Here is a 15,913-nt window from a genome sequence, read left to right on the forward strand (position 1 = left end):
TTTTTAGTGGCTCAAACCAATGTGATTTTAAGAAGCTCAACTTCACGTTGAGATCCCAAGGTGCCGCAGGAGGCACAAATGGGGGCTGAATATGCAGCACTCCTTTCACAAATGTCTGAACTTCAGGTACTGAAGCTAGTTCTTTTTGAAAGAAAATCGACAGAGCCGAGATCTGTACTTTAATGGAGCCTAGTTTTAGGCCCATATTCACTCCTGCTTGCAGGAAATGCAGAAATCGACCTAGTTGAAATTCCTCTGTTGGGGCCTTTTTGGCCTCGCACCATGCAACATATTTCCGCCATATGCGGTGATAATGCTTTGCCGTAACATCTTTCCTGGCCTTAACAAGCGTAGGAATGACTTCTTCCGGAATACCCTTTTCCTTTAGGATCCGGTGTTCAACCGCCATGCCGTCAAACGCAGCCGCGGTAAGTCTTGGAACAGACAGGGCCCCTGCTGTAGCAGGTCCTGTCTGAGCGGTAGAGGCCACGGGTCCTCTGAGAGCATCTCTTGAAGTTCCGGGTACCACGCTCGTCTTGGCCAATACGGAACCACGAGAATGGTGTTTACTCCTCTCTTTCTTATTATTCTCAATACCTTTGGTATGAGAGGCAGAGGAGGGAACACATAAACCGACTGGTACACCCACGGTGTCACTAGAGCGTCCACAGCTACCGCCTGAGGGTCCCTTGACCTGGCGCAATATCTTTTTAACTTTTTGTTGAGGCGGGACGCCATCATGTCCACCTGTGGTTTTTCCCAACGGTTTACCAGCATCTGAAAGACTTCTGGATGAAGTCCCCACTCTCCCGGGTGGAGGTCGTGTCTGCTGAGGAAGTCTGCTTCCCAGTTGTCCACTCCCGGAATGAACACTGCTGACAGTGCTAGTACATGATTCTCCGCCCATCGGAGAATTTTTGTGGCTTCTGCCATCGCCATCCTGCTTCTTGTGCCGCCCTGTCGATTTACATGGGCGACTGCAGTGATGTTGTTTCTTTCTAAGGGCTCAGGAGAGCCCCTAGTGTGCATCCAACCTCGGCCGGGCACGAAATCTAACTGAGGCTTGGAGGAGGGTCATAGTGGGAGGAGCCAGTGCACACCAGGTAGTCATAAATCTTTCTAGAGTACCCAGCCTCCTTCGGAGCCCGCTATTCCCCATGGTCCTTACGGAGTTCCCAGCATCCACTAGGACGTCAGAGAAATAATGTATTATGTTTTCTTCATTTTTACAATACATTTGATATATTTTAATTTTTCTTCTTTTTTTCTTTCTTTTTTTTACTGGTGAATGAAACACGAATACAGGTTGAGTATCCCATATCCAAATATCCGAAATACGGAATATTCCGAAATACGGACTTTTTTGAGTGAGAGTGAGATAGTGAAACCTTTGTTTTCTGATGGCTCAGTGTACACAAACTTTGTTTAATACACAAAGTTATTAAAAATATTGTATTAAATGACCTTCAGGCTGTGTGTATAAGGTGTATATGAAACATAAATGAATTGTGTGAATGTAGAAACACTTTGTTTAATGCACAAAGTTATAAAAAATACTGGCTATAATGACCTTCAGGATGTGTGTATAAGGTGTATATGAAACATAAATGCATTCTGTGCTTAGACATAGGTCCGATCACCATGATATCTCATTATGGTATCTAATTATTCCAAAATACGGAAAATAAGATTTTACTCACTGGTAAATCTATTTCTCGTAGTCCGTATTGGATGCTGGGAACTCCGAAAGGACCATGGGGAATAGCGGCTCCGCAGGAGACTGGGCACAACTAAAGAAAGCTTTAGGTCACCTGGTGTGCACTGGCTCCTCCCACCATGACCCTCCTCCTAGCCTCAGTTAGGACACTGTGCCCGGACGAGCTGACATAATAAGGAAGGATTTTGAATCCCGGGTAAGACTCATACCAGCCACACCAATCACACCGTATAACTCGTGATACTATACCCAGTTAACAGTATGAAATACAACTGAGCCTCTCAACAGATGGCTCAACAATAACCCTTTAGTTAACAATAACTATGTACAAGCATTGCAGACAATCCGCACTTGGGATGGGCGCCCAGCATCCACTACGGACTACGAGAAATAGATTTACCGGTGAGTAAAATCTTATTTTCTCTGACGTCCTAGTGGATGCTGGGAACTCCGAAAGGACCATGGGGATTATACCAAAGCTCCCAAACGGGCGGGAGAGTGCGGATGACTCTGCAGCACCGAATGAGAGAACTCCAGGTCCTCCTCAGCCAGGGTATCAATTTTGTAGAATTTTGCAAACGTGTTTGCCCCTGACCAAGTTGCAGCTCGGCAAAGTTGGAAAGCCGAGACCCCTCGGGCAGCTGCCCAAGATGAGCCCACCTTCCTTGTGGAATGGGCTTTTACAGATTTTTGGCTGCGGTAGTCCAGCCGCAGAATGCGCCAGCTGAATTGTGCTACAAATCCAGCGAGCAATAGTCTGCTTAGAAGCAGGAGCACCCAGTTTGTTGGGTGCATACAGGATAAACAGCGAGTCAGTTCTCCTGACTCTAGCCGTCCTGGAAACATAATTTTTCAAGGCCCTGACTACGTCCAGTAACTTGGAATCCTCCAAGTCCCTAGTAGCCGCAGGCACTACAATAGGTTGGTTCCAGTGAAAAGCTGATACCACCTTAGGGAGAAACTGGGGACGAGTCCTCAATTCTGCCCTATCCATATGGAAAATCAGATAAGGACTTTTATATGACAAAGCCGCCAATTCTGATACACGCCTGGCCGAAGCCAAGGCCAATAACATGACCATTTTCCGCGTGAGATATTTTAGATCCACGGTTTTTAGTGGCTCACACCAATGTGATTTTAAGAAACTCAACACCACGTTGAGAACCCAAGGTGCCACTGGAGGCACAACCGGGGGCTGAAAATGCAGCACTCCTTTTACAATGTCTGAACTTCAGGTACTGAAGCTAGTTCTTTCTGGAAGAAAATCGACAGAGCCGAGATCTGTAGCTTAATGGAGCCTAATTTTAGGCCCATAGACACTCCTGCTTGTAGGAATGCAGAAATCGACCTAGTTGAAATTCCTCTGTTGGGGCCTTTTTTGGCCTCACACCAAGCAACATATTTCCGCCATATGCGGTGATAATGTTTTGCAGTTACATCTTTCCTGGCTTGAATCAGCGTAGGAATGACTTCCTCCGGAATGCCCTTTTCCTTTAGGATCCGGCGTTCAACCGCCATGCCGTCAAAACGTAGCCGCGGTAAGTCTTGGAACAGACAGGGCCCCTGCTGCCGCAGGTCCTGTCTGAGCGGCAGAGGCCATGGGTCCTCTGATATAATTTCTTGAAGTTCTGGGTACCAAGCTCTTCTTGGCCAATCCGGAACCACGAGTATCGTTCTTACTCCTCGCCTTCCTATTATTCTCAGTACCTTTGGTATGAGAGGCAGAGGGGGGAACCCATAAACCGACTGGTACACCCACGGTGTTACCAGAGCGTCCACAGCTATCGCCTGAGGGTCCCTTGACCTGGCGCAATATCTTTTATAGCTTTTTGTTGAGGCGGGACGCCATCATGTCCACCTGTGGCCTTTCCCAATGGTGTACAATCCTTTGGAAGACTTCTGGATGAAGTCCCCACTCTCCCGGGTGGAGGTCGTGTCTGCTGAGAAGATCTGCTTCCCAGTCGTCCACTCCGGGAATGAACACTGCTGACAGTGCTAACACATGATTTTCCGCCCATCGGAGAATCCTTGTGGCTTCTGCCATCGCCATCCTGCTTCTTGTGCCGCCCTGTTGGTTTACATGGGCGACTGCCGTGATGTTGTCTGATTGGATCAGTACCGGCTGGTTTTGAAGCAGAGGCCTTGCCTGACTCAGGGCATTGTAAATGGCCCTCAGTTCCAGAATATTTATGTGTAGGGAAGTCACCTGACTTGACCAAAGTCCCTGGAAGTTTCTTCCCTGTGTGACTGCCCCCCAGCCTCAAAGGCTGGCATCCATGGTCACTAGGACCTAGTCCTGTATGCCGAACCTGCGGCCCTCTTGAAGATGGGCACTCTGCAGCCACCACAGTAGAGATACCCTGGTCCTTGAAGACAGGGTTATCAGCCGATGCATCTGAAGATGTGATCCGGACCACTTGTCCAACAGGTCCCACTGAAAAGTTCTTGCATGGAACCTGCCGAATGGGATTGCTTCGTAGGAAGCTACCATTTTTTCCAGGACTCGCGTGCAATGATGCACCGATACCTGTTTTGGCTTCAGGAGGTCTCTGACTAGAGATGACAGCTCCTTGGCTTTCTCCTCCGGGAGAAACACTTATTTCTGGTCTGTGTCCAGAACCATCCCCAGGAACAGTAGACGTGTCGTAGGAACCAGCTGTGACTTTGGACTGTTTAGAATCCAGCCGTGCTGTTGTAGCACTTTCCAAAATAGTGCTACCCCGACTACCAACTGCTCCTTGGACCTCGCCCTTTTAAAGAGATTGTCCAAGTACGGGATAATTAAAACTCCCTTTTTTCGAAGGAGTATCATCATTTCGGCCATTACCTTGGTAAACACCCTCGGTGCCATGTACAGTCCAAACGGCAGTGTCTGGACTTGGTAATGGTAATCCTGTACCACAAATCTGAGGTACTCCTGGCGAGGATGGTAAATGGGGACATGCAGGTAAGCATTCTTGATGTCCCGGGATCCCATGTAATCCCCCTCGTCCAGGCTTGCAATAACCGCCCTGAGCGATTCCATCTTGAACTTGAATTTTTTTATGTATGTGTTCAAGGATTTATATATAAAATGGGTCACACCGAACCATGCGGTTTCGGTACCCCAAACCGTGTGGAATAGTAACCCCGTCCTTGTTGAAGTAGGGGCACCTTGAGTATTACCTGCTGGGAATACAGCTTATTAATTGCCTCTAGCGCAGCCTCCCTGCCTGAGGGAGTTGTCGTCAAGGCATATTTGAGGAAACGGCGGGGGGGATACAACTCGAATTCCAGCTTGTACCCCTGAAATACTACTTGAATGAAACAGGGATCCACCTGTGAGCGAGCCCACTGATCGCTGAAATTGTTGAGACGGCCCCCCACCGTACCTGGCTACACCTGTGGAGCCCCCGCGTCATGCTGTGGACTCAGAGGAAGCGAGAGAAGAATTTTGATTCTGGGAACAGGCTGACTGGTGCAGCTTTTTCCCTCTTCCCATGTCTCTGTACAGAAAGGAAGCGCCTTTGACCCGCTTGCTGTTCTGAAGCCGAAAGGACTGTACCTGATAATACAGTGCTTTCTTAGTCTGTGAGGAAACCTGAGGTAAAAATATTTCTTCCCAGCTGTTGCTGTGGATACGAGGTCCCAGAGACCATCCCCAAATAATTCCTCACCCTTATAAGGCAGAATCTCTATGCGCCTTTTAAAGTCAGCATCACCTGTCCAGTGACAGGTCTCTAATACCCTCCTGACAGAATGGACATTACATTCATTTTGGATGCCAGCCGGCAAAAGATCCCTCTGTGCATCCCTCATATATAAGACGACGTCTTTAATATGTTCTCATGTTTGACAGGGTCACCGACCACGCTGCAGCAGCACGATCTGCAGGTCTCAGTCTAGTACCTGAGTGTGTAAATACAGACTTCAGGATAGCCTCCTGCTTTTTATCAACAGGTACCTTCAAAGTGGCCGTTCCTAAAACGGCAGTGCCACCTTTTTTGACAACCGTGTGAGCGCCTTATCCACCCTAGGGGATATCTCCCAGCGTAACTTATCCTCTGGCGGGAAAGGGTACGCCATCAGTAACTTTTTAGAAATTACCAGTTTCTTATCGGGGGGAACCCACGCTTTTCACACACTTCATTCATTCATCTGATGGGGGAACAAAACACTGCCTGCTTTTTCTCCCCAACATAAAAACCCATTTTTAGAGGGTTAATGTCAGAAATGTGTAACACATTTTTTATTGCCGGGATCAAGTCACGGATGTTCCTAGTGGCTTGTGTATATGTCTCAACCTTGTCGACACTGGAGTCAGACTCCGTGTCGACATCTGTGTCTGCCATCTGAGTGAGCGGGCGTTTTTGAGCCCCTGATGGCCTTTGAGACGCCTGGGCAGGCGCGGGCTGAGAAGCCGGCTGTCCCACAGCTGTTACGTCATCCAGCCTTTTATGTAAGGAGTTGACACTGTCGGTTAATACCTTCCACCTATCCATCCACTCTGGTGTCGGCCCCACAGGGGGCGACATCCCATTTATCGGCCTCTGCTCCGCCTCCACGTAACCTTCCTCATCCAACATGTCGACACAGCCGTACCGACACACCGCACACACACAGGGAATGCTCTGACTGAGGACAGGACCCCACAAAGTCCTTTGGGGAGACAGAGAGAGAGTATGCCAGCACACACCAGAGCGCTATATAATGCAGGGATTAACACTATAACTGAGTGATTTTTCCCAATAGCTGCTTGTATACATATATTGCGCCTAAATTTAGTGCCCCCCCTCTCTTTTTAACCCTTTGAGCCTGAAAACTACAGGGGAGAGCCTGGGGAGCTGTCTTCCAGCTGCACTGTGAAGAAAAAATGGCGCCAGTGTGCTGAGGGAGAAGCCCCGCCCCTTTTTCGTCGGACTTTCTCCCGCTTTTTCTGGAATACTGGCAGGGGTAATTTTACATCTATATAGCCTCTAGGACTATATATGATGTAGATTTGCCAGCCAAGGTGTCATATATTGCCCTCAGGGCGCCCCCCCCAGAGCCCTGCACCCATCAGTGACCGGAGTGTGAGGTGTACATGAGGAGCAATGGCGCACAGCTGCAGTGCTGTGCGCTACCTTGGTGAAGACCGAAGTGTTCTGCCGCCGATTTTCCGGACTCTTCATGCTTCTGCTCTGTAAGGGGGACGGCGGCGCGGCTCCGGGAACGAACACCAAGGTCGGGTCCTGCGGTCGATCCCTCTGGAGCTAATGGTGTCCAGTAGCCTAAGAAGCCCAAACTACCACCTGTTAGGTAGGTTCGCTTCTTCTCCCCTTAGTCCCTCGCTGCAGTGAGTCTGTTGCCAGCAGATCTCACTGTAAAATAAAAAACCTAAATATACTTTCTTTCTAGGAGCTCAGGAGAGCCCCTAGTGTGCATCCAGCTCAGCCGGGCACAAGAATCTAACTGAGGTCTGGAGGAGGGTCTTAGTGGGAGGAGCCAGTGCACACCAGGTAGTCCTAAAGCTTTCTTTAGTTGTGCCCAGTCTCCTGCGGAGCTGCTAATCCCCATGGTCCTTACGGAGTCCCAGCATCCACTTAGGACGTCAGAGAAATTTGTTTTAGCTTTCCCTATTAATTGAAACCTGTGCAGATAAATCTCTGGGGTCCGTCGCAACTGAACCAATTTATTGATTAATTTCACATCCACTTAATCCACATACTTGAAACATCCATTCACGCTACTAGGTATCTGTATTTTGGTTAAATATATTTTCATGCCCCCTCTACACACACACAATTACAGCCTTACAAATGTGTGTGACAATATGTGTCACAGTGTGTATATATGTGTGTGACAGTATGTGTGTGTGTGTGTGTGTGTGTGTGTGTCACAGTGTATATACTTGTGTGTCACAGTGTGTGTGTGTGTGTGTGTGTGTGTGTGTGTGTGTGTGTGTGTGTGTGTGTGTGTGTGTGTCAGTGTATGTGGGTGTGACAGTATGTGTGTATACCAGTGTATATGAGTGTGTCACAGTGTACATAAATGTGTATCAAAGTGTATGTGTGTGTATCACAGTTTACATATGTGTGTATCAGTGTATATATGTGTGACAGTATATGTGAGTGTGTCAGTGTATATAGATGTGTCTCAGTGTGTGTGTGACAGTGTGTGTGTGTGTGTGTGTGTGTGTGTGTGTGACAGTGTGTATATATGTATGTCAGTATGTGTGTGTATATCACAGTGTATGAGTGTCACAGTGTCTATACAGTACGTGTCTATCACAGTGTATATATGTGTGTCTATCACACTGTATATATGTGTGTATCAGTGTACATGTGTCAGTGTGTGTATGTATATATATATATATATATATATATATATGTGTATATCAGTGTACGTGTGTCAGTGTGTGTGTATATATATATATATGTGTCAGTGTGTATGCGTCAGTGTGTATGCATGTCAGTGTGTATACATGTGCGTGTCAGTGTGTATACATGTGCGTGTCAGTGTGTATACATGTGCGTGTCAGTGTGTAAACACGTGCGTTTCAGTGTGTAAACATGTGCGTGTCAGTGTGTATCACAGTGTGCATGTGTGTGTGCGTGTCAGTGTGTACGTGCGTGTCACAGTGTGTGCGTGTGTCACAGTATGTGTGTGCACATGCGTGTCAGTGTGTGCGTGCGTGTCAGTGTGTGTGTGTGTGCGTGTCACAGTGTGTACGTGCGTGTCACAGTGTGTATGTGCGTGTCAGTGTGTGCGTGTCACAGTGTGTGCGTGTGTGTCACAGTATGTGTGTGCACATGCGTGTCAGTGTGTGCGTGCGTGCGTGTCAGTGTGTGTGTGCTTGTCACAGTGTGCGTGCATGTCACAGTGTGTGTGCGTGTGTCAGTGTGTGTGCGTGCGTGTCACAGTGTGTGTTTGCGTGCGTGTCAGTGTGTGTGTGCGTGTCACAGTATGTGTGTGTGCGTGCGTGTCAGTGTGTGCGTGCATGTCCCAATGTGTGTGTGTGCATGTCCCAGTGTGTGTGCGTGCGTGTCACAGTGTGTGTGCGTGCATTTCAGTGTGTGTGTGCGTGCATGTCACAGTGCGTGCATGTCACAGTGTGTATATATGTGTCTATCACAGTGTATATATGTGTGTCTATCACAGTGTATGTTTGTATCACAGTGTACATGTGTCATATATGTGTGTGTCAGCATGTGTATATGTATGTGACAGTATATACGTGTGTCAGTGTATATATGTGTGTGTCACAGTGTATATATGTGTGTGTCACAGTGTATGTGTGTCAGTGTATATATATGTGTGTGTGTATCAGTGTATGTGTGTATATCACAGGAGGATGAAGGCTGTGCCCTCTCTGCGGCCGGTGGAGGATGGAGGCTGGTGGCAGAGAGGAAGGGGTGACTGGTTCCTGATGGAGTCTGGCAGCGCTGAGGTGCCCGGTCCCTGCAACTGAAGGCAGCGGCGGGATGGACGAGGCGGCGGTGTGGAGATCCCGGCGCAGGACAGAGGCTGGTGACCGGAGGGGGATAAATGAACTGTGCGGGAGGCTGACGGCCGGTGCGTGGAGGGAGGCTGGTGGCTGTGCAGGTAAGATGAGGGCGGTAAGGTGGCCGGAGGGGGATAGAGCCTGGCGGCACAGAAGGCAGCGGCGGGATGGTTGAGATGGCGGTGACGTGGTTCCGGCGTGGGACAGAAGCTGGTGGCCGGAGGGGGTTTCAGGCTGGCAGCCGGTGTGGAGAGAGATGGACGGTGCGGTGGGGCTGGCGGCTGTGCAGTGGCCGGGCCCTGCGGCCGGTGCAGGAAAGATGCGGGCGGTGAGGACGAAGTAGCCGGAGGGGGATGAAGCAGAGAGGGTCACCTGCAGTCCGAAAGACAAAAGTAGGCGGACACTAGCAGGCAGTGTCCACCTACTTATCGTTCAGTTGGGGGGAAAGTTTCCCCTACACCTGAACGATTAGTTGGGAAAATCAAACAGGTTTGATTTTCCCAACTAGTTGGACAGACCGTTTCTGGACGTTTTTCAGCGTGTGGGAGCAAACGGATGATAATCGTTTGCTCCCACACACTGCCAGATTATCTTTCCAACCAGCCAACTAGTTGGCTGGTTGGAAAGATATCGTCCTGATGTATGGCCAGCATAATTTGTGTGAACGACAGGTTTTGTTCGTTTTACAGTGTTTAGGAGCAAATGGTCGATTGTCCTTTCCTCTCTTCCATCACCAAATTTTCATTCCAACCAGCCAAATCTGGCAGATAATTGTATAGTGTGTACCTAGCTTAAGAGCCAGTACTACTAGAATTTTGTGTCAAATTGCAGCTATAAATGGCGTAAATAGAAGGGTTGGAGATGCGTTCCTTCTGGCGCTATAGACACACTCAAATAAGTGAAATTACAGCCACAAACTTAGTTGTGCATAAAACAAAAACACATATAGGTGTAAATAATATCCCTTATCTTAAAATAGATATCCAGAAGATTCGTTCTCAGTAGGTATGATTATTCCATTCATAAGTTCACATGTGAAAAAATAAGAATTTACTTACCGATAATTCTATTTCTCGTAGTCCGTAGTGGATGCTGGGAACTTCGTAAGGACCATGGGGAATAGCGGCTCCGCAGGAGACTGGGCACAAAAGTAAAGCTTTAGGACTACCTGGTGTGCACTGGCTCCTCCCCCTACGACCCTCCTCCAAGCCTCAGTTAGGATACTGTGCCCGGACGAGCGTACACAATAAGGAAGGATTTATGAATCCCGGGTAAGACTCATACCAGCCACACCAATCACACCGTACAACTTGTGATCTGAACCCAGTTAACAGTATGATAACAAAGGAGCCTCTCTAAGGATGGCTCACAACAACAATAACCCGATTAGTTAACAGTAACTATGTACAAGTATTGCAGATAATCCGCACTTGGGATGGGCGCCCAGCATCCACTACGGACTACGAGAAATAGAATTATCGGTAAGTAAATTCTTATTTTCTCTGACGTTCTAGTGGATGCTGGGAACTCCGTAAGGACCATGGGGATTATACCAAAGCTCCCAAACGGGCGGGAGAGTGCGGATGACTCTGCAGCACCGAATGAGAGAACTCAAGGTCCTCCTCAGCCAGGGTATCAAATTTGTAGAATTTTGCAAACGTGTTTGCCCCTGACCAAGTAGCTGCTCGGCAAAGTTGTAACGCCGAGACCCCTCGGGCAGCCACCCAAGATGAGCCCACCTTCCTTGTGGAATGGGCTTTTACAGATTTTGGCTGCGGCAGGCCTGCCACAGAATGTGCAAGCTGAATTGTACTACAAATCCAACGAGCAATAGTCTGCTTAGAAGCAGGAGCACCCAGCTTGTTGGGTGCATACAGTATAAACAGCGAGTCAGATTTTCTGACTCCAGCCGTCCTGGAAACATATATTTTCAGGGCCCTGACTACGTCCAGTAACTTGGAGTCCTCCAAGTCCCTAGTAGCCGCAGGTACCACAATAGGCTGGTTCAGGTGAAACGCTGAAACCACCTTAGGGAGAAACTGAGGACGAGTCCTCAATTCTGCCCTATCCGTATGAAAAATCAGGTAAGGGCTTTTATAGGACAAAGCCGCCAATTCTGACACGCGCCTGGCTGAAGCCAGGGCCAACAGCATTACCACTTTCCATGTGAGATATTTTAAGTCCACAGTGGTAAGTGGTTCAAACCAATGTGATTTTAGGAATCCCAAAACCACATTGAGATCCCAGGGTGCCACTGGAGGCACAAAAGGAGGCTGTATATGCAGTACCCCCTTGACAAACGTCTGAACTTCAGGAACTGAAGCCAGTTCTTTCTGGAAGAAAATCGACAGGGCCGAAATTTGAACCTTAATGGACCCTAATTTTAGGCCCATAGACAGTCCTGTTTGCAGGAAATGCAGGAAACGACCCAGTTGAAATTCCTCTGTAGGGGCCTTCCTGGCCTCGCACCACGCAACATATTTACGCCAAATACGGTGATAATGCTGTGCGGTTACATCCTTCCTGGCTTTGACCAGGGTAGGGATGACTTAATCCGGAATGCCTTTTTCCTTCAGGATCCGGCGTTCAACCGCCATGCCGTCAAACGCAGCCGCGGTAAGTCTTGGAACAGACATGGTCCCTGCTGGAGCAGGTCCCTTCTTAGAGGTAGAGGCCATGGGTCCTCTGTGAGCATCTCTTGAAGTTCCGGGTACCAAGTCCTTCTTGGCCAATCCGGAGCCACGAGTATAGTTCTTACTCCTCTCCGTTTTATAATTCTCAGTACCTTGGGTATGAGAGGCAGAGGAGGGATCACATACACTGACTGGTACACCCACGGTGTTACCAGAGCGTCCTCCGCTATTGCCTGAGGGTCCCTTGACCTGGCGCAATACCTGTCTAGTTTTTTGTTGAGGCGGGACGCCATCATGTCCACCTTTGGTTTTTCCCAACGGTTTACAATCATGTGGAAGACTTCTGGATGAAGTCCCCACTCTCCCGGGTGGAGGTCGTGTCTGCTGAGGAAGTCTGCTTCCCAGTTGTCCACTCCCGGAATGAACACTGCTGACAGTGCTATCACATGATTTTCCGCCCAGCGAAGAATCCTTGCAGCTTCTGCCATTGCCCTCCTGCTTCTTGTGCCGCCCTGTCTGTTTACGTGGGCGACTGCCGTGATGTTGTCTGACTGGATCAACACCGGCTGACCCTGAAGCAGAGGTCTTGCTTGGCTTAGAGCATTGTAAATGGCCCTTAGTTCCAGGATATTTATGTGAAGTGACGTTTCCAGGCTTGACCACAAGCCCTGGAAATTTCTTCCCTGTGTGACTGCTCCCCAGCCTCTCAGGCTGGCATCCGTGGTCACCAGGACCCAGTCCTGAATGCCGAATCTGCGGCCCTCAAGAAGATGAGCACTCTTCAACCACCACAGGAGAGACACCCTTGTCCTTGGGGACAGGGTTATCCGCTGATGCATGTGAAGATGCGATCCGGACCATTTGTCCAGCAGATCCCACTGAAATGTTCTTGCGTGGAATCTGCCGAATGGAATCGCTTCGTAGGAAGCCACCATTTTTCCCAGGACCCTTGTGCATTGATGCACTGAGACCCGGTCTGGTTTCAGGAGGTTTCTGACTAACTCGGATAACTCCCTGGCTTTCTCCTCCGGGAGAAACACCTTTTTCTGGACTGTGTCCAGAATCATCCCTAGGAACAGCAGACGTGTCGTCGGAATCAGCTGTGATTTTGGGATATTTAGAATCCACCCGTGCTGCCGTAACACTACTTGAGATAGTGCTACTCCGACTACTAACTGTTCCTTGGATCTTGCCCTTATCAGGAGATCGTCCAAGTAAGGGATAATTAAGACGGCTTTTCTTCGAAGTAGTATCATCATTTCGGCCATTACCTTGGTAAAGACCCGGGGTGCCGTGGACAATCCAAACGGCAGCGTCTGAAACTGATAGTGACAGTTCTGTACCACAAACCTGAGGTACCCTTGGTGAGAAGGGTAAATTGGGACATGGAGGTAAGCATCCTTGATGTCCAGAGACACCATATAGTCCCCTTCTTCCAGGTTCGCGATCACTGCTCTGAGTGACTCCATCTTGAACTTGAACCTTTGTATGTAAGTGTTCAAGGATTTCAGATTTAAAATAGGTCTCACCGAGCCGTCCGGCTTCGGTACCACAAACAGCGTTGAATAATACCCCTTGCCCTGTTGCAGGAGGGGTACCTTGATTATCACCTGCTGAGAATACAGCTTGTGAATGGCCTCCAATACCGCCTCCCTGTCGGAGGGAGACGTCGGTAAAGCAGACTTTAGGAAACGGCGAGGGGGAGAGGTCTCGAATTCCAATTTGTACCCCTGAGATACCACCTGAAGGACCCAGGGGTCTACTTGCGAGTGAGCCCACTGCGCGCTGAAATTCTTGAGACGTGCCCCCACCGTGCCTAAGTCCACTTGTAAAGCCCCAGCGTCATGCTGTGGACTTGGCAGAAGCGGGAGAGGGCTTCTGCTCCTGGGAATTGGCTGTCTGTTGCAGCCTTTTTCCCCTTCCTCTGCCCCGGGGCAGAAATGAGGAGCGTTTCGCTCGCTTGCCCTTATGGGGACGAAAGGACTGCGCCTGATAATACGGCGTCTTCTTATGTTGAGAGGCGACCTGGGGTAAAAATGTGGATTTCCCAGCCGTTGCCGTGGCCACCAGGTCTGAAAGACCTACCCCAAATAACTCCTCCCCTTTATAAGGCAATACTTCCATATGCCGTTTGGAATCCGCATCACCTGACCACTGTCGCGTCCATAACCCTCTTCTGGCAGAAATGGACAGCGCACTTACTCTTGATGCCAGTCGGCAAATATCCCGCTGTGCATCACGCATATATAGAAATGCATCTTTTAAATGCTCTATAGTCAGTAATATACTGTCCCTGTCTAGGGTATCAATATTTTCAGTCAGGGAATCCGACCAAGCCAACCCAGCACTGCACATCCAGGCTGAGGCGATTGCTGGTCGCAGTATAACACCAGTATGTGTGTAAATACATTTTAGGATACCCTCCTGCTTTCTATCAGCAGGATCCTTAAGGGCGGCCGTCTCAGGAGAGGGTAGAGCCACCTGTTTTGATAAGCGTGTGAGTGCTTTATCCACCCTAGGGGGTGTTTCCCAACGCGCCCTAATCTCTGGCGGGAAAGGATATAATGCCAATAATTTTTTAGAAATTATCAGTTTTTTATCGGGGGAAACCCACGCTTCATCACACACCTCATTTAATTCCTCAGATTCAGGAAAAACTACAGGTAGTTTTTTCTCACCGAACATAATACCCTTTTTAGTGGTACTGGTATTATCAGAAATATGTAAAACATTTTTCATTGCCTCAATCATGTAACGTGTGGCCCTATTGGAAGTCACGTTTGTCTCTTCCCCGTCGACACTGGAGTCAGTATCCGTGTCGACGTCTGTATCTACCATCTGAGGTAACGGGCGTTTTAGAGCCCCTGATGGCTTTTGAGACGCCTGGACAGGCACAAGCTGAGTAGCCGGCTGTCTCATGTCGTCAACTGTCTTTTGCAAAGAGCTGACACTGTCACGTAATTCCTTCCATAAGCTCATCCACTCAGGTGTCGACTCCCTAGGGGGTGACATCTCTATTATAGGCAATTGCTCCGCCTCCACATCATTTTCCTCCTCATACATGTCGACACAACGTACCGACACACAGCACACACACAGGGAATGCTCTGACAGAGGACAGGACCCCACTAGCCCTTTGGGGAGACAGAGGGAGAGTATGCCAGCACACACCAGAGCGCTATATATATACAGGGATAACCTTATATAAGTGTTTTTCCCCCTTATAGCTGCTATATTGTTAATATTACGCTAATTAGTGCCCCCCTCTCTTTTTTACCCTGTTTCTGTAGTGCAGGACTGCAGGGGAGAGTCAGGGAGACGTCCTTCCAGCGGAGCTGTGAGGGAAAATGGCGCCTGTGTGCTGAGGAGATAGGCTCCGCCCCCTTCTCGGCGGCCTTTTCTGCCGCTTTTATGTGGAATCTGGCAGGGGTTAAAATTCATCCATATAGCCCTGGGGGCTATATGTGATGTATTTTCGCCAGCCAAGGTGTTTTTATTGCTGCTCAGGGCGCCCCCCCCCCTAGCGCCCTGCACCCTCAGTGACCGAAGTGTGAAGTGTGCTGAGGAGCAATGGCGCACAGCTGCAGTGCTGTGCGCTACCTTGGTGAAGACAGGATGTCTTCTGCCGCCGATTTTCCGGACCTCTTCTTGCTTCTGGCTCTGTAAGGGGGCCGGCGGCGCGGCTCTGGGACCGGACTCCGAGGCTGGGCCTGTGTTCGGTCCCTCTGGAGCTAATGGTGTCCAGTAGCCTAAGAAGCCCAATCCACTCTGCAAGCAGGTGAGTTCGCTTCTTCTCCCCTTAGTCCCTCGATGCAGTGAGCCTGTTGCCAGCAGGTCTCACTGAAAATAAAAAACCTAAAACTAAACTTTCACTAAGAAGCTCAGGAGAGCCCCTAGTGTGCACCCTTCTCGGCCGGGCACAAAAATCTAACTGAGGCTTGGAGGAGGGTCATAGGGGGAGGAGCCAGTGCACACCAGGTAGTCCTAAAGCTTTACTTTTGTGCCCAGTCTCCTGCGGAGCCGCTATTCCCCATGGTCCTTACGGAGTTCCCAGCATCCACTAGGACGTCAGAGAAAAAGAAAAGGGTATCATATGTAGTA

At 49.1% G+C, this 15,913-nt stretch overlaps 1 protein-coding gene across 2 annotated transcripts in view; it reads right to left on the reverse strand.

Annotated features, from left to right (window-relative positions):
- Positions 1 to 15,913, reverse strand: part of SCAI (suppressor of cancer cell invasion) — a 455,550-nt gene that overhangs the window by 113,872 nt on the left and 325,765 nt on the right. The window lies entirely within an intron of this gene.

The sequence above is a fragment of the Pseudophryne corroboree genome, chromosome 8, assembly GCF_028390025.1.
Source record: "Pseudophryne corroboree isolate aPseCor3 chromosome 8, aPseCor3.hap2, whole genome shotgun sequence".
Taxonomy (NCBI): domain Eukaryota; kingdom Metazoa; phylum Chordata; class Amphibia; order Anura; family Myobatrachidae; genus Pseudophryne; species Pseudophryne corroboree.